Source organism: Eptatretus burgeri, unplaced genomic scaffold (genome assembly GCF_056783735.1).
Source record: "Eptatretus burgeri isolate ZD-2024b unplaced genomic scaffold, Ebu_testis_v1 Ebu_testis_scaffold_3193, whole genome shotgun sequence".
NCBI classification, from domain to species: Eukaryota; Metazoa; Chordata; class Myxini; order Myxiniformes; family Myxinidae; genus Eptatretus; species Eptatretus burgeri.
In genome coordinates, this window is record NW_028225143.1 from 1 (window position 1) to 27,532 (window position 27,532).

The following is a 27,532-nucleotide window of genomic DNA, read 5'->3' on the forward strand; positions in this document are numbered from 1 at the left end:
CATATAAATGTTTCTCACAGACAGTCCATATAAATGTTTCTCACAGACAGTCCATATAAATGTTTCTCACAGACAGTCCATATAAATGTTTCTCACAGACAGTCCATATAAATGTTTCTCACAGACAGTCCATATAAATGTTTCTCACAGACAGTCCATATAAATGTTTCTCACAGACAGTCCATATAAATGTTTCTCACAGACAGTCCATATAAATGTTTCTCACAGACAGTCCATATAAATGTTTCTCACAGACAGTCCATATAAATGTTTCTCACAGACAGTCCATATAAATGTTTCTCACAGACAGTCCATATAAATATTTCTCACAGACAGTCCATATAATTGTTTCTCACACACAGTCCACATAAATGTTTCTCACAGACAGTCCATATAATTGTTTCTCACAGACAGTCCATATAAATGTTTTTCACAGACAGTCCACATAATTGTTTCTCACACACAGTCCATATAAATGTTTTTCACAGACAGTCCACATAATTGTTTCTCACACACAGTCCATATAAATGTTTTTCACAGACAGTCCACATAATTGTTTCTCACACACAGTCCACATAAATGTTTCTCACAGACAGTCCATCTAAATGTTTCTCACAGACAGTCCATATAAATGTTTTTCACAGACAGTCCACATAATTGTTTCTCACACACAGTCCATATAAATGTTTTTCACAGACAGTCCACATAATTGTTTCTCACACACAGTCCACATCAATGTTTCTCACAGACAGTCCATATAAATGTTTCTCACAGACAGTCCATATAAATGTTTCTCACAGACAGTCCATATAAATGTTTCTCACAGACAGTCCATATAAATGTTTCTCACAGACAGTCCATATAAATGTTTCTCACAGACAGTCCATATAATTGTTTCTCACAGACAGTCCATATAATTGTTTCTCACACACAGTCCACATAAATGTTTCTCACAGACAGTCCATATAAATGTTTCTCACAGACAGTCCATATAAATGTTTCTCACAGACAGTCCATATAATTGTTTCTCACAGACAGTCCACATAATTGTTTCTCACAGACAGTCCATATAAATATTTCTCACAGACAGTCCATATAATTGTTTCTCACACACAGTCCACATAAATGTTTCTCACAGACAGTCCATATAAATGTTTCTCACAGACAGTCCATATAAATGTTTCTCACAGACAGTCCATATAAATGTTTCTCACAGACAGTCCATATAAATGTTTCTCACAGACAGTCCATATAAATGTTTCTCACAGACAGTCCATATAAATGTTTCTCACAGACAGTCCATATAAATGTTTCTCACAGACAGTCCATATAAATGTTTCTCACAGACAGTCCATATAAATGTTTCTCACAGACAGTCCATATAAATGTTTCTCACAGACAGTCCATATAAATGTTTCTCACAGACAGTCCATATAAATGTTTCTCACAGACAGTCCATATAAATGTTTCTCACAGACAGTCCATATAAATGTTTCTCACAGACAGTCCATATAAATGTTTCTCACAGACAGTCCATATAAATGTTTCTCACAGACAGTCCATATAAATGTTTCTCACAGACAGTCCACATAAATGTTTCTCACAGACAGTCCATATAAATGTTTCTCACAGACAGTCCATATAAATGTTTCTCACAGACAGTCCATATAAATGTTTCTCACAGACAGTCCATATAAATGTTTCTCACAGACAGTCCATAAATGTTTCTCACAGACAGTCCATATAAATGTTTCTCACAGACAGTCCATATAAATGTTTCTCACAGACAGTCCACATAAATGTTTCTCACAGACAGTCCATATAAATGTTTCTCACAGACAGTCCATATAAATGTTTCTCACAGACAGTCCACATAAATGTTTCTCACAGACAGTCCATATAAATGTTTCTCACAGACAGTCCATATAAATGTTTCTCACAGACAGTCCATATAAATGTTTCTCACAGACAGTCCATATAAATGTTTCTCACAGACAGTCCATATAAATGTTTCTCACAGACAGTCCATATAAATGTTTCTCACAGACAGTCCATATAAATGTTTCTCACAGACAGTCCATATAATTGTTTCTCACAGACAGTCCACATAAATGTTTCTCACAGACAGTCCATATAAATGTTTCTCACAGACAGTCCATATAAATGTTTCTCACAGACAGTCCATATAAATGTTTCTCACAGACAGTCCATATAAATGTTTCTCACAGACAGTCCATATAAATGTTTCTCACAGACAGTCCATATAAATGTTTCTCACAGACAGTCCATATAAATGTTTCTCACAGACAGTCCATATAAATGTTTCTCACAGACAGTCCATATAAATGTTTCTCACAGACAGTCCATATAAATGTTTCTCACAGACAGTCCATATAAATGTTTCTCACAGACAGTCCATATAAATGTTTCTCACAGACAGTCCATATAAATGTTTCTCACAGACAGTCCATATAAATGTTTCTCACAGACAGTCCATATAAATGTTTCTCACAGACAGTCCATATAAATGTTTCTCACAGACAGTCCATATAAATGTTTCTCACAGACAGTCCATATAAATGTTTCTCACAGACAGTCCATATAAATGTTTCTCACAGACAGTCCATATAAATGTTTCTCACAGACAGTCCATATAAATGTTTCTCACAGACAGTCCATATAAATGTTTCTCACAGACAGTCCATATAAATGTTTCTCACAGACAGTCCATATAAATGTTTCTCACAGACAGTCCATATAAATGTTTCTCACAGACAGTCCATAAATGTTTCTCACAGACAGTCCATATAAATGTTTCTCACAGACAGTCCATATAAATGTTTCTCACAGACAGTCCATATAAATGTTTCTCACAGACAGTCCATATAAATGTTTCTCACAGACAGTCCATATAAATGTTTCTCACAGACAGTCCATATAAATGTTTCTCACAGACAGTCCATATAAATGTTTCTCACAGACAGTCCATATAAATGTTTCTCACAGACAGTCCACATAAATGTTTCTCACAGACAGTCCATATAAATGTTTCTCACAGACAGTCCATATAAATGTTTCTCACAGACAGTCCATATAAATGTTTCTCACAGACAGTCCATATAAATGTTTCTCACAGACAGTCCATATAAATGTTTCTCACAGACAGTCCATATAAATGTTTCTCACAGACAGTCCATATAAATGTTTCTCACAGACAGTCCACATAAATGTTTCTCACAGACAGTCCATATAAATGTTTCTCACAGACAGTCCATATAAATGTTTCTCACAGACAGTCCATATAAATGTTTCTCACAGACAGTCCATATAAATGTTTCTCACAGACAGTCCATATAAATGTTTCTCACAGACAGTCCATATAAATGTTTCTCACAGACAGTCCATATAAATGTTTCTCACAGACAGTCCATATAAATGTTTCTCACAGACAGTCCATATAAATGTTTCTCACAGACAGTCCATATAAATGTTTCTCACAGACAGTCCATATAAATGTTTCTCACAGACAGTCCATATAAATGTTTCTCACAGACAGTCCATATAAATGTTTCTCACAGACAGTCCATATAAATGTTTCTCACAGACAGTCCATATAAATGTTTCTCACAGACAGTCCATATAAATGTTTCTCACAGACAGTCCATATAAATGTTTCTCACAGACAGTCCATATAAATGTTTCTCACAGACAGTCCATATAAATGTTTCTCACAGACAGTCCATATAAATGTGTCTCACAGACAGTCCATATAAATGTTTCTCACAGACAGTCCATATAAATGTTTCTCACAGACAGTCCATATAAATGTTTCTCACAGACAGTCCATATAAATGTTTCTCACAGACAGTCCATATAAATGTTTCTCACAGACAGTCCATATAAATGTTTCTCACAGACAGTCCATATAAATGTTTCTCACAGACAGTCCATATAAATGTTTCTCACAGACAGTCCATATAAATGTTTCTCACAGACAGTCCATATAAATGTTTCTCACAGACAGTCCATATAAATGTTTCTCACAGACAGTCCATATAAATGTTTCTCACAGACAGTCCATATAAATGTTTCTCACAGACAGTCCATATAAATGTTTCTCACAGACAGTCCATATAAATGTTTCTCACAGACAGTCCATATAAATGTTTCTCACAGACAGTCCATATAAATGTTTCTCACAGACAGTCCATATAAATGTTTCTCACAGACAGTCCATATAAATGTTTCTCACAGACAGTCCATATAAATGTTTCTCACAGACAGTCCATATAAATGTTTCTCACAGACAGTCCATATAAATGTTTCTCACAGACAGTCCATATAAATGTTTCTCACAGACAGTCCATATAAATGTTTCTCACAGACAGTCCATATAAATGTTTCTCACAGACAGTCCATATAAATGTTTCTCACAGACAGTCCATGTAAATGTTTCTCACAGACAGTCCATATAAATGTTTCTCACAGACAGTCCATATAAATGTTTCTCACAGACACTCCACATAAATGTTTCTCACAGACAGTCCATATGAATGTTTCTCACAGACAGTCCATAGAAATGTTTCTCACAGACAGTCCATATAAATGTTTCTCACACAGTCCATAGAAATGTTTCTCACAGACAGTCCACATGAATGTTTCTCACAGACAGTCCATATAAATGTTTCTCACACAGTCCATATAAATGTTTCTCACAGACAGTCCATATAAATGTTTCTCACAGACAGTCCATATAAATGTTTCTCACAGACAGTCCATATAAATGTTTCTCACAGACAGTCCATATAAATGTTTCTCACAGACAGTCCATATAAATGTTTCTCACAGACAGTCCATATAAATGTTTCTCACAGACAGTCCATATAAATGTTTCTCACAGACAGTCCATATAAATGTTTCTCACAGACAGTCCATATAAATGTTTCTCACAGACAGTCCATATAAATGTTTCTCACAGACAGTCCATATAAATGTTTCTCACAGACAGTCCATATAAATGTTTCTCACAGACAGTCCATATAAATGTTTCTCACAGACAGTCCATATAAATGTTTCTCACAGACAGTCCATATAAATGTTTCTCACAGACAGTCCATATAAATGTTTCTCACAGACAGTCCATATAAATGTTTCTCACAGACAGTCCATATAAATGTTTCTCACAGACAGTCCATATAAATGTTTCTCACAGACAGTCCATATAAATGTTTCTCACAGACAGTCCATATAAATGTTTCTCACAGACAGTCCATATAAATGTTTCTCACAGACAGTCCATATAAATGTTTCTCACAGACAGTCCATATAAATGTTTCTCACAGACAGTCCATAAATGTTTCTCACAGACAGTCCATATAAATGTTTCTCACAGACAGTCCATATAAATGTTTCTCACAGACAGTCCATATAAATGTTTCTCACAGACAGTCCATATAAATGTTTCTCACAGACAGTCCATATAAATGTTTCTCACAGACAGTCCATATAAATGTTTCTCACAGACAGTCCATATAAATGTTTCTCACAGACAGTCCATATAAATGTTTCTCACAGACAGTCCATATAAATGTTTCTCACAGACAGTCCATATAAATGTTTCTCACAGACAGTCCATATAAATGTTTCTCACAGACAGTCCATATAAATGTTTCTCACAGACAGTCCATATAAATGTTTCTCACAGACAGTCCATATAAATGTTTCTCACAGACAGTCCATATAAATGTTTCTCACAGACAGTCCATATAAATGTTTCTCACAGACAGTCCATATAAATGTTTCTCACAGACAGTCCATATAAATGTTTCTCACAGACAGTCCATATAAATGTTTCTCACAGACAGTCCATATAAATGTTTCTCACAGACAGTCCATATAAATGTTTCTCACAGACAGTCCATATAAATGTTTCTCACAGACAGTCCATATAAATGTTTCTCACAGACAGTCCATATAAATGTTTCTCACAGACAGTCCATATAAATGTTTCTCACAGACAGTCCATATAAATGTTTCTCACAGACAGTCCATATAAATGTTTCTCACAGACAGTCCATATAAATGTTTCTCACAGACAGTCCATATAAATGTTTCTCACAGACAGTCCATATAAATGTTTCTCACAGACAGTCCATATAAATGTTTCTCACAGACAGTCCATATAAATGTTTCTCACAGACAGTCCATATAAATGTTTCTCACAGACAGTCCATATAAATGTTTCTCACAGACAGTCCATATAAATGTTTCTCACAGACAGTCCATATAAATGTTTCTCACAGACAGTCCATATAAATGTTTCTCACAGACAGTCCATATAAATGTTTCTCACAGACAGTCCATATAAATGTTTCTCACAGACAGTCCATATAAATGTTTCTCACAGACAGTCCATATAAATGTTTCTCACAGACAGTCCATATAAATGTTTCTCACAGACAGTCCATATAAATGTTTCTCACAGACAGTCCATATAAATGTTTCTCACAGACAGTCCATATAAATGTTTCTCACAGACAGTCCATATAAATGTTTCTCACAGACAGTCCATATAAATGTTTCTCACAGACAGTCCATGTAATTGTTTCTCACAGACAGTCCATATAAATGTTTCTCACAGACAGTCCATATAAATGTTTCTCACAGACAGTCCATATAAATATTTCTCACAGTCCATATAAATATTTCTCAAAGACAGTCCATATAAATGTTTCTCATAGACAGTCCATATAAATGTTTCTCACAGACAGTCCATATAAATGTTTCTCACAGACAGTCCATATAAATGTTTCTCACAGACAGTCCATATAAATGTTTCTCACAGACAGTCCATATAAATGTTTCTCACAGACAGTCCATATAAATGTTTCTCACAGACAGTCCATATAAATGTTTCTCACAGACAGTCCATATAAATGTTTCTCACAGACAGTCCATATAAATGTTTCTCACAGACAGTCCATATAAATGTTTCTCACAGACAGTCCATATAAATGTTTCTCACAGACAGTCCATATAAATGTTTCTCACAGACAGTCCATATAAATGTTTCTCACAGACAGTCCATATAAATGTTTCTCACAGACAGTCCATATAAATGTTTCTCACAGACAGTCCATATAAATGTTTCTCACAGACAGTCCATATAAATGTTTCTCACAGACAGTCCATATAAATGTTTCTCACAGACAGTCCATATAAATGTTTCTCACAGACAGTCCATATAAATGTTTCTCACAGACAGTCCATATAAATGTTTCTCACAGACAGTCCATATAAATGTTTCTCACAGACAGTCCATATAAATGTTTCTCACAGACAGTCCATATAAATGTTTCTCACAGACAGTCCATATAAATGTTTCTCACAGACAGTCCATATAAATGTTTCTCACAGACAGTCCATATAAATGTTTCTCACAGACAGTCCATATAAATGTTTCTCACAGACAGTCCATATAAATGTTTCTCACAGACAGTCCATATAAATGTTTCTCACAGACAGTCCATATAAATGTTTCTCACAGACAGTCCATATAAATGTTTCTCACAGACAGTCCATATAAATGTTTCTCACAGACAGTCCATATAAATGTTTCTCACAGACAGTCCATATAAATGTTTCTCACAGACAGTCCATATAAATGTTTCTCACAGACAGTCCATATAAATGTTTCTCACAGACAGTCCATATAAATGTTTCTCACAGACAGTCCATATAAATGTTTCTCACAGACAGTCCATATAAATGTTTCTCACAGACAGTCCAGATAAATGTTTCTCACAGACAGTCCATATAAATGTTTCTCACAGACAGTCCATATAAATGTTTCTCACAGACAGTCCATATAAATGTTTCTCACAGACAGTCCATATAAATGTTTCTCACAGACGGTCCATATAAATGTTTCTCACAGACAGTCCATATAAATGTTTCTCACAGACAGTCCATATAAATGTTTCTCACAGACAGTCCATATAAATGTTTCTCACAGACGGTCCATATAAATGTTTCTCACAGACAGTCCATATAAATGTTTCTCACAGACAGTCCATATAAATGTTTCTCACAGACAGTCCATATAAATGTTTCTCACAGACAGTCCATATAAATGTTTCTCACAGACAGTCCACATAAATGTTTCTCACAGACAGTCCATATAAATGTTTCTCACAGACAGTCCATATAAATGTTTCTCACAGACAGTCCATATAAATGTTTCTCACAGACAGTCCATATAAATGTTTCTCACAGACAGTCCATAAATGTTTCTCACAGACAGTCCATATAAATGTTTCTCACAGACAGTCCATATAAATGTTTCTCACAGACAGTCCATATAAATGTTTCTCACAGACAGTCCATATAAATGTTTCTCACAGACAGTCCATATAAATGTTTCTCACAGACAGTCCATATAAATGTTTCTCACAGACAGTCCATATAAATGTTTCTCACAGACAGTCCATATAAATGTTTCTCACAGACAGTCCATATAAATGTTTCTCACAGACAGTCCATATAAATGTTTCTCACAGACAGTCCATATAAATGTTTCTCACAGACAGTCCATATAAATGTTTCTCACAGACAGTCCATATAAATGTTTCTCACAGACAGTCCATATAAATGTTTCTCACAGACAGTCCATATAAATGTTTCTCACAGACAGTCCATATAAATGTTTCTCACAGACAGTCCATATAAATGTTTCTCACAGACAGTCCATATAAATGTTTCTCACAGACAGTCCATATAAATGTTTCTCACAGACAGTCCATATAATTGTTTCTCACAGACAGTCCATATAAATGTTTCTCACAGACAGTCCATATAAATGTTTCTCACAGACAGTCCATATAAATGTTTCTCACAGACAGTCCACATAATTGTTTCTCACACACAGTCCATATAAATGTTTCTCACAGACAGTCCACATAAATGTTTCTCACAGACAGTCCATATAAATGTTTCTCACAGACAGTCCATATAAATGTTTCTCACAGACAGTCCATATAAATGTTTCTCACAGACAGTCCATATAAATGTTTCTCACAGACAGTCCATATAAATGTTTTTCACAGACAGTCCACATAATTGTTTCTCACACACAGTCCATAGAAATGTTTTTCACAGACAGTCCATATAAATGTTTCTCACAGACAGTCCACATGAATGTTTCTCACAGACAGTCCATATAAATGTTTCTCACAGACAGTCCATATAAATGTTTCTCACAGACAGTCCATATAAATGTTTCTCACAGACAGTCCATATAAATGTTTCTCACAGACAGTCCATATAAATGTTTCTCACAGACAGTCCATATAAATGTTTCTCACAGACAGTCCATATAAATGTTTCTCACAGACAGTCCATATAAATGTTTCTCACAGACAGTCCATATAAATGTTTCTCACAGACAGTCCATATAAATGTTTCTCACAGACAGTCCATATAAATGTTTCTCACAGACAGTCCACATAAATGTTTCTCACAGACAGTCCATATAAATGTTTCTCACAGACAGTCCATATAAATGTTTCTCACAGACAGTCCACATAAATGTTTCTCACAGACAGTCCATATAAATGTTTCTCACAGACAGTCCATATAAATGTTTCTCACAGACAGTCCACATAAATGTTTCTCACAGACAGTCCATATAAATGTTTCTCACAGACAGTCCATATAAATGTTTCTCACAGACAGTCCATATAAATGTTTCTCACAGACAGTCCATATAAATGTTTCTCACAGACAGTCCATATAAATGTTTCTCACAGACAGTCCATATAAATGTTTCTCACAGACAGTCCATATAAATGTTTCTCACAGACAGTCCATATAAATGTTTCTCACAGACAGTCCACATAAATGTTTCTCACAGACAGTCCATATAAATGTTTCTCACAGACAGTCCATATAAATGTTTCTCACAGACAGTCCATATAAATGTTTCTCACAGACAGTCCATATAAATGTTTCTCACAGACAGTCCATATAAATGTTTCTCACAGACAGTCCATATAAATGTTTCTCACAGACAGTCCATATAAATGTTTCTCACAGACAGTCCATATAAATGTTTCTCACAGACAGTCCATACAAATGTTTCTCACAGACAGTCCATATAAATGTTTTTCACAGACAGTCCACATAATTGTTTCTCACAGACAGTCCATCTAAATGTTTCTCACAGACAGTCCATATAAATGTTTTTCACAGACAGTCCACATAATTGTTTCTCACACACAGTCCATATAAATGTTTTTCACAGACAGTCCACATAATTGTTTCTCACACACAGTCCACATCAATGTTTCTCACAGACAGTCCATATAAATGTTTCTCACAGACAGTCCACATAATTGTTTCTCACAGACAGTCCATATAATTGTTTCTCACACACAGTCCACATAAATGTTTCTCACAGACAGTCCATCTAAATGTTTCTCACAGACAGTCCATATAAATGTTTTTCACAGACAGTCCACATAATTGTTTCTCACACACAGTCCATATAAATGTTTTTCACAGACAGTCCACATAATTGTTTCTCACACACAGTCCACATCAATGTTTCTCACAGACAGTCCATATAAATGTTTTTCACAGACAGTCCACATAATTGTTTCTCACACACAGTCCATATAAATGTTTCTCACAGACAGTCCATATAAATGTTTCTCACAGACAGTCCATATAAATGTTTCTCACAGACAGTCCATATAAATGTTTCTCACAGACAGTCCATATAAATGTTTCTCACAGACAGTCCATATAAATGTTTCTCACAGACAGTCCATATAAATGTTTCTCACAGACAGTCCATATAAATGTTTCTCACAGACAGTCCATATAAATGTTTCTCACAGACAGTCCATATAAATGTTTCTCACAGACAGTCCATATAAATGTTTCTCACAGACAGTCCATATAAATGTTTCTCACAGACAGTCCACATAAATGTTTCTCACAGACAGTCCATATAAATGTTTCTCACAGACAGTCCATATAAATGTTTCTCACAGACAGTCCATACAAATATTTCTCAGAGACAGTCCATATAATTGTTTCTCACACACAGTCCATATAATTGTGTCTCACACACAGTCCGTATAAATGTTTCTCACACACAGTCCATATAATTGTTTCTCACACACAGTCCATATAATTGTTTCTCACAGACAGTCCATATAAATGTTTCTCACAGACAGTCCATATAAATGTTTCTCACAGACAGTCCATATAAATGTTTCTCACAGACAGTCCATATAAATGTTTCTCACAGACAGTCCACATAAATGTTTCTCACACACAGTCCATATAAATGTTTCTCACAGACAGTCCATATAAATGTTTCTCACAGACAGTCCATATAAATGTTTCTCACAGACAGTCCATATAAATGTTTTTCACAGACAGTCCACATAAATGTTTCTCACAGACAGTCCATATAAATGTTTCTCACAGACAGTCCATATAAATGTTTCTCACAGACAGTCCACATAAATGTTTCTCACAGACAGTCCATATAAATGTTTCTCACAGACAGTCCACATAAATGTTTCTCACAGACAGTCCATATAAATGTTTCTCACAGACAGTCCATATAAATGTTTCTCACAGACAGTCCATATAAATGTTTCTCACAGACAGTCCATATAAATGTTTCTCACAGACAGTCCATATAAATGTTTCTCACAGACAGTCCATATAAATGTTTCTCACAGACAGTCCATATAAATGTTTCTCACAGACAGTCCATATAAATGTTTCTCACAGACAGTCCATATAAATGTTTCTCACAGACAGTCCATATAAATGTTTCTCACAGACAGTCCATATAAATGTTTCTCACAGACAGTCCATATAAATGTTTCTCACAGACAGTCCATATAAATGTTTCTCACAGACAGTCCATATAAATGTTTCTCACAGACAGTCCATATAAATGTTTCTCACAGACAGTCCATATAAATGTTTCTCACAGACAGTCCATATAAATGTTTCTCACAGACAGTCCATATAAATGTTTCTCACAGACAGTCCATATAAATGTTTCTCACAGACAGTCCATATAAATGTTTCTCACAGACAGTCCATATAAATGTTTCTCACAGACAGTCCATATAAATGTTTCTCACAGACAGTCCATATAAATGTTTCTCACAGACAGTCCATATAAATGTTTCTCACAGACAGTCCATATAAATGTTTCTCACAGACAGTCCATATAAATGTTTCTCACAGACAGTCCATATAAATGTTTCTCACAGACAGTCCATATAAATGTTTCTCACAGACAGTCCATATAAATGTTTCTCACAGACAGTCCATATAAATGTTTCTCACAGACAGTCCATATAAATGTTTCTCACAGACAGTCCATATAAATGTTTCTCACAGACAGTCCATATAAATGTTTCTCACAGACAGTCCATATAAATGTTTCTCACAGACAGTCCATATAAATGTTTCTCACAGACAGTCCATATAAATGTTTCTCACAGACAGTCCATATAAATGTTTCTCACAGACAGTCCATATAAATGTTTCTCACAGACAGTCCATATAAATGTTTCTCACAGACAGTCCATATAAATGTTTCTCACAGACAGTCCATATAAATGTTTCTCACAGACAGTCCATATAAATGTTTCTCACAGACAGTCCATATAAATGTTTCTCACAGACAGTCCATATAAATGTTTCTCACAGACAGTCCATATAAATGTTTCTCACAGACAGTCCATATAAATGTTTCTCACAGACAGTCCATATAAATGTTTCTCACAGACAGTCCATATAAATGTTTCTCACAGACAGTCCATATAAATGTTTCTCACAGACAGTCCATATAAATGTTTCTCACAGACAGTCCATATAAATGTTTCTCACAGACAGTCCATATAAATGTTTCTCACAGACAGTCCATATAAATGTTTCTCACAGACAGTCCATATAAATGTTTCTCACAGACAGTCCATATAAATGTTTCTCACAGACAGTCCATATAAATGTTTCTCACAGACAGTCCATAAATGTTTCTCACAGACAGTCCATATAAATGTTTCTCACAGACAGTCCATATAAATGTTTCTCACAGACAGTCCATATAAATGTTTCTCACAGACAGTCCATATAAATGTTTCTCACAGACAGTCCATATAAATGTTTCTCACAGACAGTCCATATAAATGTTTCTCACAGACAGTCCATATAAATGTTTCTCACAGACAGTCCATATAAATGTTTCTCACAGACAGTCCATATAAATGTTTCTCACAGACAGTCCATATAAATGTTTCTCACAGACAGTCCATATAAATGTTTCTCACAGACAGTCCATATAAATGTTTCTCACAGACAGTCCATATAAATGTTTCTCACAGACAGTCCATATAAATGTTTCTCACAGACAGTCCATATAAATGTTTCTCACAGACAGTCCATATAAATGTTTCTCACAGACAGTCCATATAAATGTTTCTCACAGACAGTCCATATAAATGTTTCTCACAGACAGTCCATATAAATGTTTCTCACAGACAGTCCATATAAATGTTTCTCACAGACAGTCCATATAAATGTTTCTCACAGACAGTCCATATAAATGTTTCTCACAGACAGTCCATATAAATGTTTCTCACAGACAGTCCACATAAATGTTTCTCACAGACAGTCCATATAAATGTTTCTCACAGACAGTCGATAGTAATGTTTCTCACAGACAGTCCATATAAATGTTTCTCACAGACAGTCCATATAAATGTTTCTCACAGACAGTCCATACAAATGTTTCTCACTGACAGTCCATATAAATGTTTCTCTCAGACAGTCCATATAAATGTTACTCACAGACAGTCCATATAAATGTTACTCACAGACAGTCCATATAAATGTTACTCACAGACAGTCCATATAAATGTTACTCACAGACAGTCCATATAAATGTTACTCACAGACAGTCCATATAAATGTTACTCACAGACAGTCCATATAAATGTTTCTCACAGACAGTCCATATAAATGTTTCTCACAGACAGTCCATATAAATGTTTCTCACAGACAGTCCATATAAATGTTTCTCACAGACAGTCCATGTAAATGTTTCTCACAGACAGTGCATATAAATGTTTCTCACAGACAGTCCATATAAATGTTTCTCACAGACAGTCCATATAAATGTTTCTCACAGACAGTCCATATAAATGTTTCTCACAGACAGTCCATATAAATGTTTCTCACAGACAGTCCATATAAATGTTTCTCACAGACAGTCCATATAAATGTTTCTCACAGACAGTCCATAAATGTTTCTCACAGACAGTCCATATAAATGTCTCTCACAGACAGCCCATATAAATGTTCCTCACAGACAGTCCATATAAATGTTTCTCACAGACAGACCATATAAATGTTTCTCACAGACAGTCCATATAAATGTTTCTCACAGACAGTCCATATAAATGTTTCTCACAGACAGTCCATATAAATGTTTCTCACAGACAGTCCATATAAATGTTTCACACAGACAGCCCATATAAATGTTTCACACAGACAGTCCATATAAATGTTGCCCACAGACAGTCCATATAAATGTTTCTCACAGACAGTCCATATAAATGTTTCTCACAGACAGTCCATATAAATGTTTCTCACAGACAGTCCATATAAATGTTTCTCACAGACAGTCCATATAAATGTTTCTCACAGACAGTCCATATAAATGTTTCTCACAGACAGTCCATATAAATGTTTCTCACAGACAGTCCATATAAATGTTTCTCACAGACAGTCCATATAAATGTTTCTCACAGACAGTCCATATAAATGTTTCTCACAGACAGTCCATATAAATGTTTCTCACAGACAGTCCATATAAATGTTTCTCACAGACAGTCCATATAAATGTTTCTCACAGACAGTCCATATAAATGTTTCTCACAGACAGTCCATATAAATGTTTCTCACAGACAGTCCATATAAATGTTTCTCACAGACAGTCCATATAAATGTTTCTCACAGACAGTCCATATAAATGTTTCTCACAGACAGTCCATATAAATGTTTCTCACAGACAGTCCATATAAATGTTTCTCACAGACAGTCCATATAAATGTTTCTCACAGACAGTCCATATAAATGTTTCTCACAGACAGTCCATATAAATGTTTCTCACAGACAGTCCATATAAATGTTTCTCACAGACAGTCCATATAAATGTTTCTCACAGACAGTCCATATAAATGTTTCTCACAGACAGTCCACATAAATGTTTCTCACAGACAGTCCATGTAAATGTTTCTTACAGACAGTCCATATAAATGTTTCTCACAGACAGTCCATATAAATGTTTCTCACAGACAGTCCATATAAATGTTTCTCACAGACAGTCCATATAAATGTTTCTCACAGACAGTCCATATAAATGTTTCTCACAGACAGTCCATATAAATGTTTCTCACAGACAGTCCATATAAATGTTTCTCACAGACAGTCCATATAAATGTTTCTCACAGACAGTCCATATAAATGTTTCTCACAGACAGTCCATATAAATGTTTCTCACAGACAGTCCATATAAATGTTTCTCACAGACAGTCCATATAAATGTTTCTCACAGACAGTCCATATAAATGTTTCTCACAGACAGTCCATATAAATGTTTCTCACAGACAGTCCATATAAATGTTTCTCACAGACAGTCCATATAAATGTTTCTCACAGACAGTCCATATAAATGTTTCTCACAGACAGTCCATATAAATGTTTCTCACAGACAGTCCATATAAATGTTTCTCACAGACAGTCCATATAAATGTTTCTCACAGACAGTCCATATAAATGTTTCTCACAGACAGTCCATATAAATGTTTCTCACAGACAGTCCATATAAATGTTTCTCACAGACAGTCCATATAAATGTTTCTCACAGACAGTCCATATAAATGTTTCTCACAGACAGTCCATATAAATGTTTCTCACAGACAGTCCATATAAATGTTTCTCACAGACAGTCCATATAAATGTTTCTCACAGACAGTCCATATAAATGTTTCTCACAGACAGTCCATAAATGTTTCTCACAGACAGTCCATATAAATGTTTCTCACAGACAGTCCATATAAATGTTTCTCACAGACAGTCCATATAAATGTTTCTCACAGACAGTCCATATAAATGTTTCTCACAGACAGTCCATATAAATGTTTCTCACAGACAGTCCATATAAATGTTTCTCACAGACAGTCCATATAAATGTTTGTCACAGACAGTCCATATAAATGTTTCTCACAGACAGTCCATATAAATGTTTCTCACAGACAGTCCATATAAATGTTTCTCACAGACAGTCCATATAAATGTTTCTCACAGACAGTCCATATAAATGTTTCTCACAGACAGTCCATATAAATGTTTCTCACAGACAGTCCATATAAATGTTTCTCACAGACAGTCCATATAAATGTTTCTCACAGACAGTCCATATAAATGTTTCTCACAGACAGTCCATATAAATGTTTCTCACAGACAGTCCATATAAATGTTTCTCACAGACAGTCCATATAAATGTTTCTCACAGACAGTCCATATAAATGTTTCTCACAGACAGTCCATATAAATGTTTCTCACAGACAGTCCATATAAATGTTTCTCACAGACAGTCCATATAAATGTTTCTCACAGACAGTCCATATAAATGTTTCTCACAGACAGTCCATATAAATGTTTCTCACAGACAGTCCATATAAATGTTTCTCACAGACAGTCCATATAAATGTTTCTCACAGACAGTCCATATAAATGTTTCTCACAGACAGTCCATATAAATGTTTCTCACAGACAGTCCATATAAATGTTTCTCACAGACAGTCCATATAAATGTTTCTCACAGACAGTCCATATAAATGTTTCTCACAGACAGTCCATATAAATGTTTCTCACAGACAGTCCATATAAATGTTTCTCACAGACAGTCCATATAAATGTTTCTCACAGACAGTCCATATAAATGTTTCTCACAGACAGTCCATATAAATGTTTCTCACAGACAGTCCATATAAATGTTTCTCACAGACAGTCCATATAAATGTTTCTCACAGACAGTCCATATAAATGTTTCTCACAGACAGTCCATATAAATGTTTCTCACAGACAGTCCATATAAATGTTTCTCACAGACAGTCCATATAAATGTTTCTCACAGACAGTCCATATAAATGTTTCTCACAGACAGTCCATATAAATGTTTCTCACAGACAGTCCATATAAATGTTTCTCACAGACAGTCCAGAAATGTTTCTCACAGACAGTCCATATAAATGTTTCTCACAGACAGTCCATATAAATGTTTCTCACAGACAGTCCATATAAATGTTTCTCACAGACAGTCCATATAAATGTTTCTCACAGACAGTCCATATAAATGTTTCTCACAGACGGTCCACATAAATGTTTCTCACAGACAGTCCATATAAATGTTTCTCACAAACAGTCCATATAAATGTTTCTCACAGACAGTCCATATAAATGTTTCTCACAGACAGTCCATATAAATGTTTCTCACAGACAGTCCATATAAATGTTTCTCACAGACAGTCCATATAAATGTTTCTCACAGACAGTCCATATAAATATTTCTCACAGACAGTCCATATAAATGTTTCTCACAGACAGTCCATATAAATGTTTCTCACAGACAGTCCATATAAATGTTTCTCACAGACAGTCCATATAATTGTTTCTCACAGACAGTCCATATAAATGTTTCTCACAGACAGTCCATATAAATGTTTCTCACAGACAGTCCATATAAATGTTTCTCACAGACAGTCCATATAAATGTTTCTCACAGACAGTCCATATAAATGTTTCTCACAGACAGTCCATATAAATGTTTCTCACAGACAGTCCATATAAATGTTTCTCACAGACAGTCCATATAAATGTTTCTCACAGACAGTCCATATAAATGTTTCTCACAGACAGTCCATATAAATGTTTCTCACAGACAGTCCATATAAATGTTTCTCACAGACAGTCCATATAAATGTTTCTCACAGACAGTCCATATAAATGTTTCTCACAGACAGTCCATATAAATGTTTCTCACAGACAGTCCATATAAATGTTTCTCACAGACAGTCCATATAAATGTTTCTCACAGACAGTCCATATAAATGTTTCTCACAGACAGTCCATATAAATGTTTCTCACAGACAGTCCATATAAATGTTTCTCACAGACAGTCCATATAAATGTTTCTCACAGACAGTCCATATAAATGTTTCTCACAGACAGTCCATATAAATGTTTCTCACAGACAGTCCATATAAATGTTTCTCACAGACAGTCCATATAAATGTTTCTCACAGACAGTCCATATAAATGTTTCTCACAGACAGTCCATATAAATGTTTCTCACAGACAGTCCATATAAATGTTTCTCACAGACAGTCCATATAAATGTTTCTCACAGACAGTCCACATAATTGTTTCTCACACACAGTCCATATAAATGTTTTTCACAGACAGTCCACATAATTGTTTCTCACACACAGTCCACATAAATGTTTCTCACAGACAGTCCATCTAAATGTTTCTCACAGACAGTCCATATAAATGTTTTTCACAGACAGTCCACATAATTGTTTCTCACACACAGTCCATATAAATGTTTTTCACAGACAGTCCACATAATTGTTTCTCACACACAGTCCACATCAATGTTTCTCACACACAGTCCATATAAATGTTTCTCACAGACAGTCCATATAAATGTTTCTCACAGACAGTCCATATAATTGTTTCTCACACACAGTCCACATAAATGTTTCTCACAGACAGTCCATCTTTATGTTTCTCACAGACAGTCCATATAAATGTTTTTCACAGACAGTCCACATAATTGTTTCTCACACACAGTCCATGTAAATGTTTTTCACAGACAGTCCACATAATTGTTTCTCACACACAGTCCACATCAATGTTTATCACAGACAGTCCATATAAATGTTTTTCACAGACAGTCCACATAATTGTTTCTCACACACAGTCCACATAAATGTTTCTCACAGACAGTCCATATAAATGTTTCTCACAGACAGTCCATATAAATGTTTCTCACAGACAGTCCATATAAATGTTTCTCACAGACAGTCCATATAAATGTTTCTCACAGACAGTCCATATAAATGTTTCTCACAGACAGTCCATATAAATGTTTCTCACAGACAGTCCATATAAATGTTTCTCACAGACAGTCCATATAAATGTTTCTCACAGACAGTCCACATAAATGTTTCTCACAGACAGTCCATATAAATGTTTCTCACAGACAGTCCATATAAATGTTTCTCACAGACAGTCCATATAAATGTTTCTCACAGACAGTCCATATAAATGTTTCTCACAGACAGTCCACATAAATGTTTCTCACAGACAGTCCATATAAATGTTTCTCACAGACAGTCCACATAAATGTTTCTCACAGACAGTCCATATAAATGTTTCTCACAGACAGTCCACATAAATGTTTCTCACAGACAGTCCATATAAATGTTTCTCACAGACAGTCCATAAAAATGTTTCTCACAGACAGTCCATATCAATGTTTCTCACAGACAGTCGATATAAATGTTTCTCACAGACAGTCCACATAATTGTTTCTCACAGACAGTCCATATAAATGTTTCTCACAGACAGTCCATGTAATTGTTTCTCACAGACAGTCCATATAAATGTTTCTCACAGACAGTCCATATAAATGTTTCTCACAGACAGTCCATATAAATGTTTCTCACAGACAGTCCATATAAATGTTTCTCACAGACAGTCCATATAAATGTTTCTCACAGACAGTCCATATAAATGTTTCTCACAGACAGTCCATATAAATGTTTCTCACAGACAGTCCATATAAATGTTTCTCACAGACAGTCCATATAAATGTTTCTCACAGACAGTCCATATAAATGTTTCTCACAGACAGTCCATATAAATGTTTCTCACAGACAGTCCATATAAATGTTTCTCACAGACAGTCCATATAAATGTTTCTCACAGACAGTCCATATAAATGTTTCTCACAGACAGTCCATATAAATGTTTCTCACAGACAGTCCATATAAATGTTTCTCACAGACAGTCCATATAAATGTTTCTCACAGACAGTCCATGTAATTTTTTCTCACAGACAGTCCATATAAATGTTTGTCACAGACAGTCCATATAAATGTTTGTCACAGGCAGTCCATATAAATGTTTCTCACAGACAGTCCATATAAATGTTTCTCACAGACAGTCCATATAAATGTTTCTCACAGACAGTCCATATAAATGTTTCTCACAGACAGTCCATATAAATGTTTCTCACAGACAGTCCATATAAATGTTTCTCACAGACAGTCCATATAAATGTTTCTCACAGACAGTCCATATAAATGTTTCTCACAGACAGTCCATATAAATGTTTCTCACAGACAGTCCATATAAATGTTTCTCACAGACAGTCCATATAAATGTTTCTCACAGACAGTCCATATAAATGTTTCTCACAGACAGTCCATATAAATGTTTCTCACAGACAGTCCATATAAATGTTTCTCACAGACAGTCCATATAAATGTTTCTCACAGACAGTCCATATAAATGTTTCTCACAGACAGTCCATATAAATGTTTCTCACAGACAGTCCATATAAATGTTTCTCACAGACAGTCCATATAAATGTTTCTCACAGACAGTCCATATAAATGTTTCTCACAGACAGTCCATATAAATGTTTCTCACAGACAGTCCATATAAATGTTTCTCACAGACAGTCCATATAAATGTTTCTCACAGACAGTCCATATAAATGTTTCTCACAGACAGTCCATATAAATGTTTCTCACAGACAGTCCATATAAATGTTTCTCACAGACAGTCCATATAAATGTTTCTCACAGACAGTCCATATAAATGTTTCTCACAGACAGTCCATATAAATGTTTCTCACAGACAGTCCATATAAATGTTTCTCACAGACAGTCCATATAAATGTTTCTCACAGACAGTCCATATAAATGTTTCTCACAGACAGTCCATATAAATGTTTCTCACAGACAGTCCATATAAATGTTTCTCACAGACAGTCCATATAAATGTTTCTCACAGACAGTCCATATAAATGTTTCTCACAGACAGTCCATATAAATGTTTCTCACAGACAGTCCATATAAATGTTTCTCACAGACAGTCCATATAAATGTTTCTCACAGACAGTCCATATAAATGTTTCTCACAGACAGTCCATATAAATGTTTCTCACAGACAGTCCATATAAATGTTTCTCACAGACAGTCCATATAAATGTTTCTCACAGACAGTCCATATAAATGTTTCTCACAGACAGTCCATATAAATGTTTCTCACAGACAGTCCATATAAATGTTTCTCACAGACAGTCCATATAAATGTTTCTCACAGACAGTCCATATAAATGTTTCTCACAGACAGTCCATATAAATGTTTCTCACAGACAGTCCATATAAATGTTTCTCACAGACAGTCCATATAAATGTTTCTCACAGACAGTCCATATAAATGTTTCTCACAGACAGTCCATATAAATGTTTCTCACAGACAGTCCATATAAATGTTTCTCACAGACAGTCCATATAAATGTTTCTCACAGACAGTCCATATAAATGTTTCTCACAGACAGTCCATATAAATGTTTCTCACAGACAGTCCATATAAATGTTTCTCACAGACAGTCCATATAAATGTTTCTCACAGACAGTCCATATAAATGTTTCTCACAGACAGTCCATATAAATGTTTCTCACAGACAGTCCATATAAATGTTTCTCACAGACAGTCCATATAAATGTTTCTCACAGACAGTCCATATAAATGTTTCTCACAGACAGTCCATATAAATGTTTCTCACAGACAGTCCATATAAATGTTTCTCACAGACAGTCCATATAAATGTTTCTCACAGACAGTCCATATAAATGTTTCTCACAGACAGTCCATATAAATGTTTCTCACAGACAGTCCATATAAATGTTTCTCACAGACAGTCCATATAAATGTTTCTCACAGACAGTCCATATAAATGTTTCTCACAGACAGTCCATATAAATGTTTCTCACAGACAGTCCATATAAATGTTTCTCACAGACAGTCCATATAAATGTTTCTCACAGACAGTCCATATAAATGTTTCTCACAGACAGTCCATATAAATGTTTCTCACAGACAGTCCATATAAATGTTTCTCACAGACAGTCCATATAAATGTTTCTCACAGACAGTCCATATAAATGTTTCTCACAGACAGTCCATATAAATGTTTCTCACAGACAGTCCATATAAATGTTTCTCACAGACAGTCCATATAAATGTTTCTCACAGACAGTCCATATAAATGTTTCTCACAGACAGTCCATATAAATGTTTCTCACAGACAGTCCATATAAATGTTTCTCACAGACAGTCCATATAAATGTTTCTCACAGACAGTCCATATAAATGTTTCTCACAGACAGTCCATATAAATGTTTCTCACAGACAGTCCATATAAATGTTTCTCACAGACAGTCCATATAAATGTTTCTCACAGACAGTCCATATAAATGTTTCTCACAGACAGTCCATATAAATGTTTCTCACAGACAGTCCATATAAATGTTTCTCACAGACAGTCCATATAAATGTTTCTCACAGACAGTCCATATAAATGTTTCTCACAGACAGTCCATATAAATGTTTCTCACAGACAGTCCATATAAATGTTTCTCACAGACAGTCCATATAAATGTTTCTCACAGACAGTCCATATAAATGTTTCTCACAGACAGTCCACATAATTGTTTCTCACACACAGTCCATATAAATGTTTCTCACAGACAGTCCATATAAATGTTTCTCACAGACAGTCCATATAAATGTTTCTCACAGACAGTCCATATAAATGTTTCTCACAGACAGTCCATATAAATGTTTCTCACAGACAGTCCATATAATTGTTTCTCACACACAGTCCATATAAATGTTTCTCACAGACAGTCCATATAAATGTTTCTCACAGACAGTCCATATAAATGTTTCTCACAGACAGTCCATATAAATGTTTCTCACAGACAGTCCATATAAATGTTTCTCACAGACAGTCCATATAAATGTTTCTCACAGACAGTCCATATAAATGTTTCTCACAGACAGTCCATATAAATGTTTCTCACAGACAGTCCATATAAATGTTTCTCACAGACAGTCCATATAATTGTTTCTCACACACAGTCCATATAAATGTTTCTCACAGACAGTCCATATAAATGTTTCTCACAGACAGTCCATATAAATGTTTCTCACAGACAGTCCATATAAATGTTTCTCACAGACAGTCCATATAAATGTTTCTCACAGACAGTCCATATAAATGTTTCTCACAGACAGTCCACATAAATGTTTCTCACAGACAGTCCATATAAATGTTTCTCACAGACAGTCCATATAAATGTTTCTCACAGACAGTCCATATAAATGTTTCTCACAGACAGTCCATATAAATGTTTCTCACAGACAGTCCATATAAATGTTTCTCACAGACAGTCCATATAAATGTTTCTCACAGACAGTCCATATAAATGTTTCTCACAGACAGTCCACATAATTGTTTCTCACACACAGTCCATATAAATGTTTCTCACAGACAGTCCATATAATTGTTTCTCACACACAGTCCACATAAATGTTTCTCACAGACAGTCCATCTAAATGTTTCTCACAGACAGTCCATATAAATGTTTTTCACAGACAGTCCACATAATTGTTTCTCACACACAGTCCATATAAATGTTTTTCACAGACAGTCCACATAATTGTTTCTCACACACAGTCCACATAAATGTTTCTCACAGACAGTCCATCTAAATGTTTCTCACAGACAGTCCATATAAATGTTTTTCACAGACAGTCCACATAATTGTTTCTCACACACAGTCCACATCAATGTTTCTCACACACAGTCCATATAAATGTTTTTCACAGACAGTCCACATAATTGTTTCTCACACACAGTCCACATAATTGTTTCTCACACACAGTCCACATAAATGTTTCTCACAGACAGTCCATCTTTATGTTTCTCACAGACAGTCCATATAAATGTTTTTCACAGACAGTCCACATAATTGTTTCTCACACACAGTCCATATAAATGTTTTTCACAGACAGTCCACATAATTGTTTCTCACACACAGTCCACATCAATGTTTCTCACAGACAGTCCATATAAATGTTTTTCACAGACAGTCCACATAATTGTTTCTCACACACAGTCCACATAAATGTTTCTCACAGACAGTCCATATAAATGTTTCTCACAGACAGTCCATATAAATGTTTCTCACAGACAGTCCATATAAATGTTTCTCACAGACAGTCCATATAAATGTTTCTCACAGACAGTCCATATAAATGTTTCTCACAGACAGTCCATATAAATGTTTCTCACAGACAGTCCATATAAATGTTTCTCACAGACAGTCCATATAAATGTTTCTCACAGACAGTCCATATAAATGTTTCTCACAGACAGTCCATATAAATGTTTCTCACAGACAGTCCATATAAATGTTTCTCACAGACAGTCCATATAAATGTTTCTCACAGACAGTCCATATAAATGTTTCTCACAGACAGTCCATATAAATGTTTCTCACAGACAGTCCATATAAATGTTTCTCACAGACAGTCCATATAAATGTTTCTCACAGACAGTCCATATAAATGTTTCTCACAGACAGTCCATATAAATGTTTCTCACAGACAGTCCATATAAATGTTTCTCACAGCCAGTCCATATAAATGTTTCTCACAGACAGTCCATATAAATGTTTCTCACAGACAGTCCATATAAATGTTTCTCACAGACAGTCCATATAAATGTTTCTCACAGACAGTCCATATAAATGTTTCTCACAGACAGTCCATATAAATGTTTCTCACAGACAGTCCATATAAATGTTTCTCACAGACAGTCCATATAAATGTTTCTCACAGACAGTCCATATAAATGTTTCTCACAGACAGTCCATATAAATGTTTCTCACAGACAGTCCATATAAATGTTTCTCACAGACAGTCCATATAAATGTTTCTCACAGACAGTCCATATAAATGTTTCTCACAGACAGTCCATATAAATGTTTCTCACAGACAGTCCATATAAATGTTTCTCACAGACAGTCCATATAAATGTTTCTCACAGACAGTCCATATAAATGTTTCTCACAGACAGTCCATATAAATGTTTCTCACAGACAGTCCATATAAATGTTTCTCACAGACAGTCCATATAAATGTTTCTCACAGACAGTCCATATAAATGTTTCTCACAGACAGTCCATATAAATGTTTCTCACAGACAGTCCATATAAATGTTTCTCACAGACAGTCCACATAAATGTTTCTCACAGACAGTCCATATAAATGTTTCTCACAGACAGTCCACATAAATGTTTCTCACAGACAGTCCATATAAATGTTTCTCACAGACAGTCCATATAAATGTTTCTCACAGACAGTCCATATAAATGTTTCTCACAGACAGTCCATATAAATGTTTCTCACAGACAGTCCATATAAATGTTTCTCACAGACAGTCCATATAAATGTTTCTCACAGACAGTCCATATAAATGTTTCTCACAGACAGTCCATATAAATGTTTCTCACAGACAGTCCATATAAATGTTTCTCACAGACAGTCCATATAAATGTTTCTCACAGACAGTCCATATAAATGTTTCTCACAGACAGTCCATATAAATGTTTCTCACAGACAGTCCATATAAATGTTTCTCACAGACAGTCCATATAAATGTTTCTCACAGACAGTCCATATAAATGTTTCTCACAGACAGTCCATATAAATGTTTCTCACAGACAGTCCATATAAATGTTTCTCACAGACAGTCCATATAAATGTTTCTCACAGACAGTCCATATAAATGTTTCTCACAGACAGTCCATATAAATGTTTCTCACAGACAGTCCATATAAATGTTTCTCACAAACAGTCCACACAAATGTTTCTCACAGACAGTCCATGTAAATGTTTCTTACAGACAGTCCAAATAAATGTTTCTCACAGACAGTCCATATAAATGTTTCTCACAGACAGTCCATATAAATGTTTCTCACAGACAGTCCATATAAATGTTTCTCACAGACAGTCCATATAAATGTTTCTCACAGACAGTCCATATAAATGTTTCTCACAGACAGTCCATATAAATGTTTCTCACAGACAGTCCATATAAATGTTTCTCACAGACAGTCCATATAAATGTTTCTCACAGACAGTCCATATAAATGTTTCTCACAGACAGTCCATATAAATGTTTCTCACAGACAGTCCATATAAATGTTTCTCACAGACAGTCCATATAAATGTTTCTCACAGACAGTCCATATAAATGTTTCTCACAGACAGTCCATATAAATGTTTCTCACAGACAGTCCATATAAATGTTTCTCACAGACAGTCCATATAAATGTTTCTCACAGACAGTCCATATAAATGTTTCTCACAGACAGTCCATATAAATGTTTCTCACAGACAGTCCATATAAATGTTTCTCACAGACAGTCCATATAAATGTTTCTCACAGACAGTCCATATAAATGTTTCTCACAGACAGTCCATATAAATGTTTCTCACAGACAGTCCATATAAATGTTTCTCACAGACAGTCCATATAAATGTTTCTCACAGACAGTCCATATAAATGTTTCTCACAGACAGTCCATATAAATGTTTCTCACAGACAGTCCATATAAATGTTTCTCACAGACAGTCCATATAAATGTTTCTCACAGACAGTCCATATAATTGTTTCTCACAGACAGTCCATATAAATGTTTCTCACAGACAGTCCATATAATTGTTTCTCACAGACAGTCCATATAAATGTTTCTCACAGACAGTCCACATAAATGTTTCTCACAGACAGTCCATATAAATGTTTTTCACAGACAGTCCACATAATTGTTTCTCACACACAGTCCATATAAATGTTTTTCACAGACAGTCCACATAATTGTTTCTCACACACAGTCCACATGAATGTTTCTCACAGACAGTCCATATAAATGTTTCTCACACAGTCCATAGAAATGTTTCTCACAGACAGTCCACATAATTGTTTCTCACACACAGTCCATATAAATGTTTTTCACAGACAGTCCACATAATTGTTTCTCACACACAGTCCATATAAATGTTTCTCACAGACAGTCCATATAAATGTTTCTCACAGACAGTCCATATAAATGTTTCTCACAGACAGTCCATATAAATGTTTCTCACAGACAGTCCATATAAATGTTTCTCACAGACAGTCCATATAAATGTTTCTCACAGACAGTCCATATAAATGTTTCTCACAGACAGTCCATGTAAATGTTTCTCACAGACAGTCCATATAAATGTTTCTCACAGACAG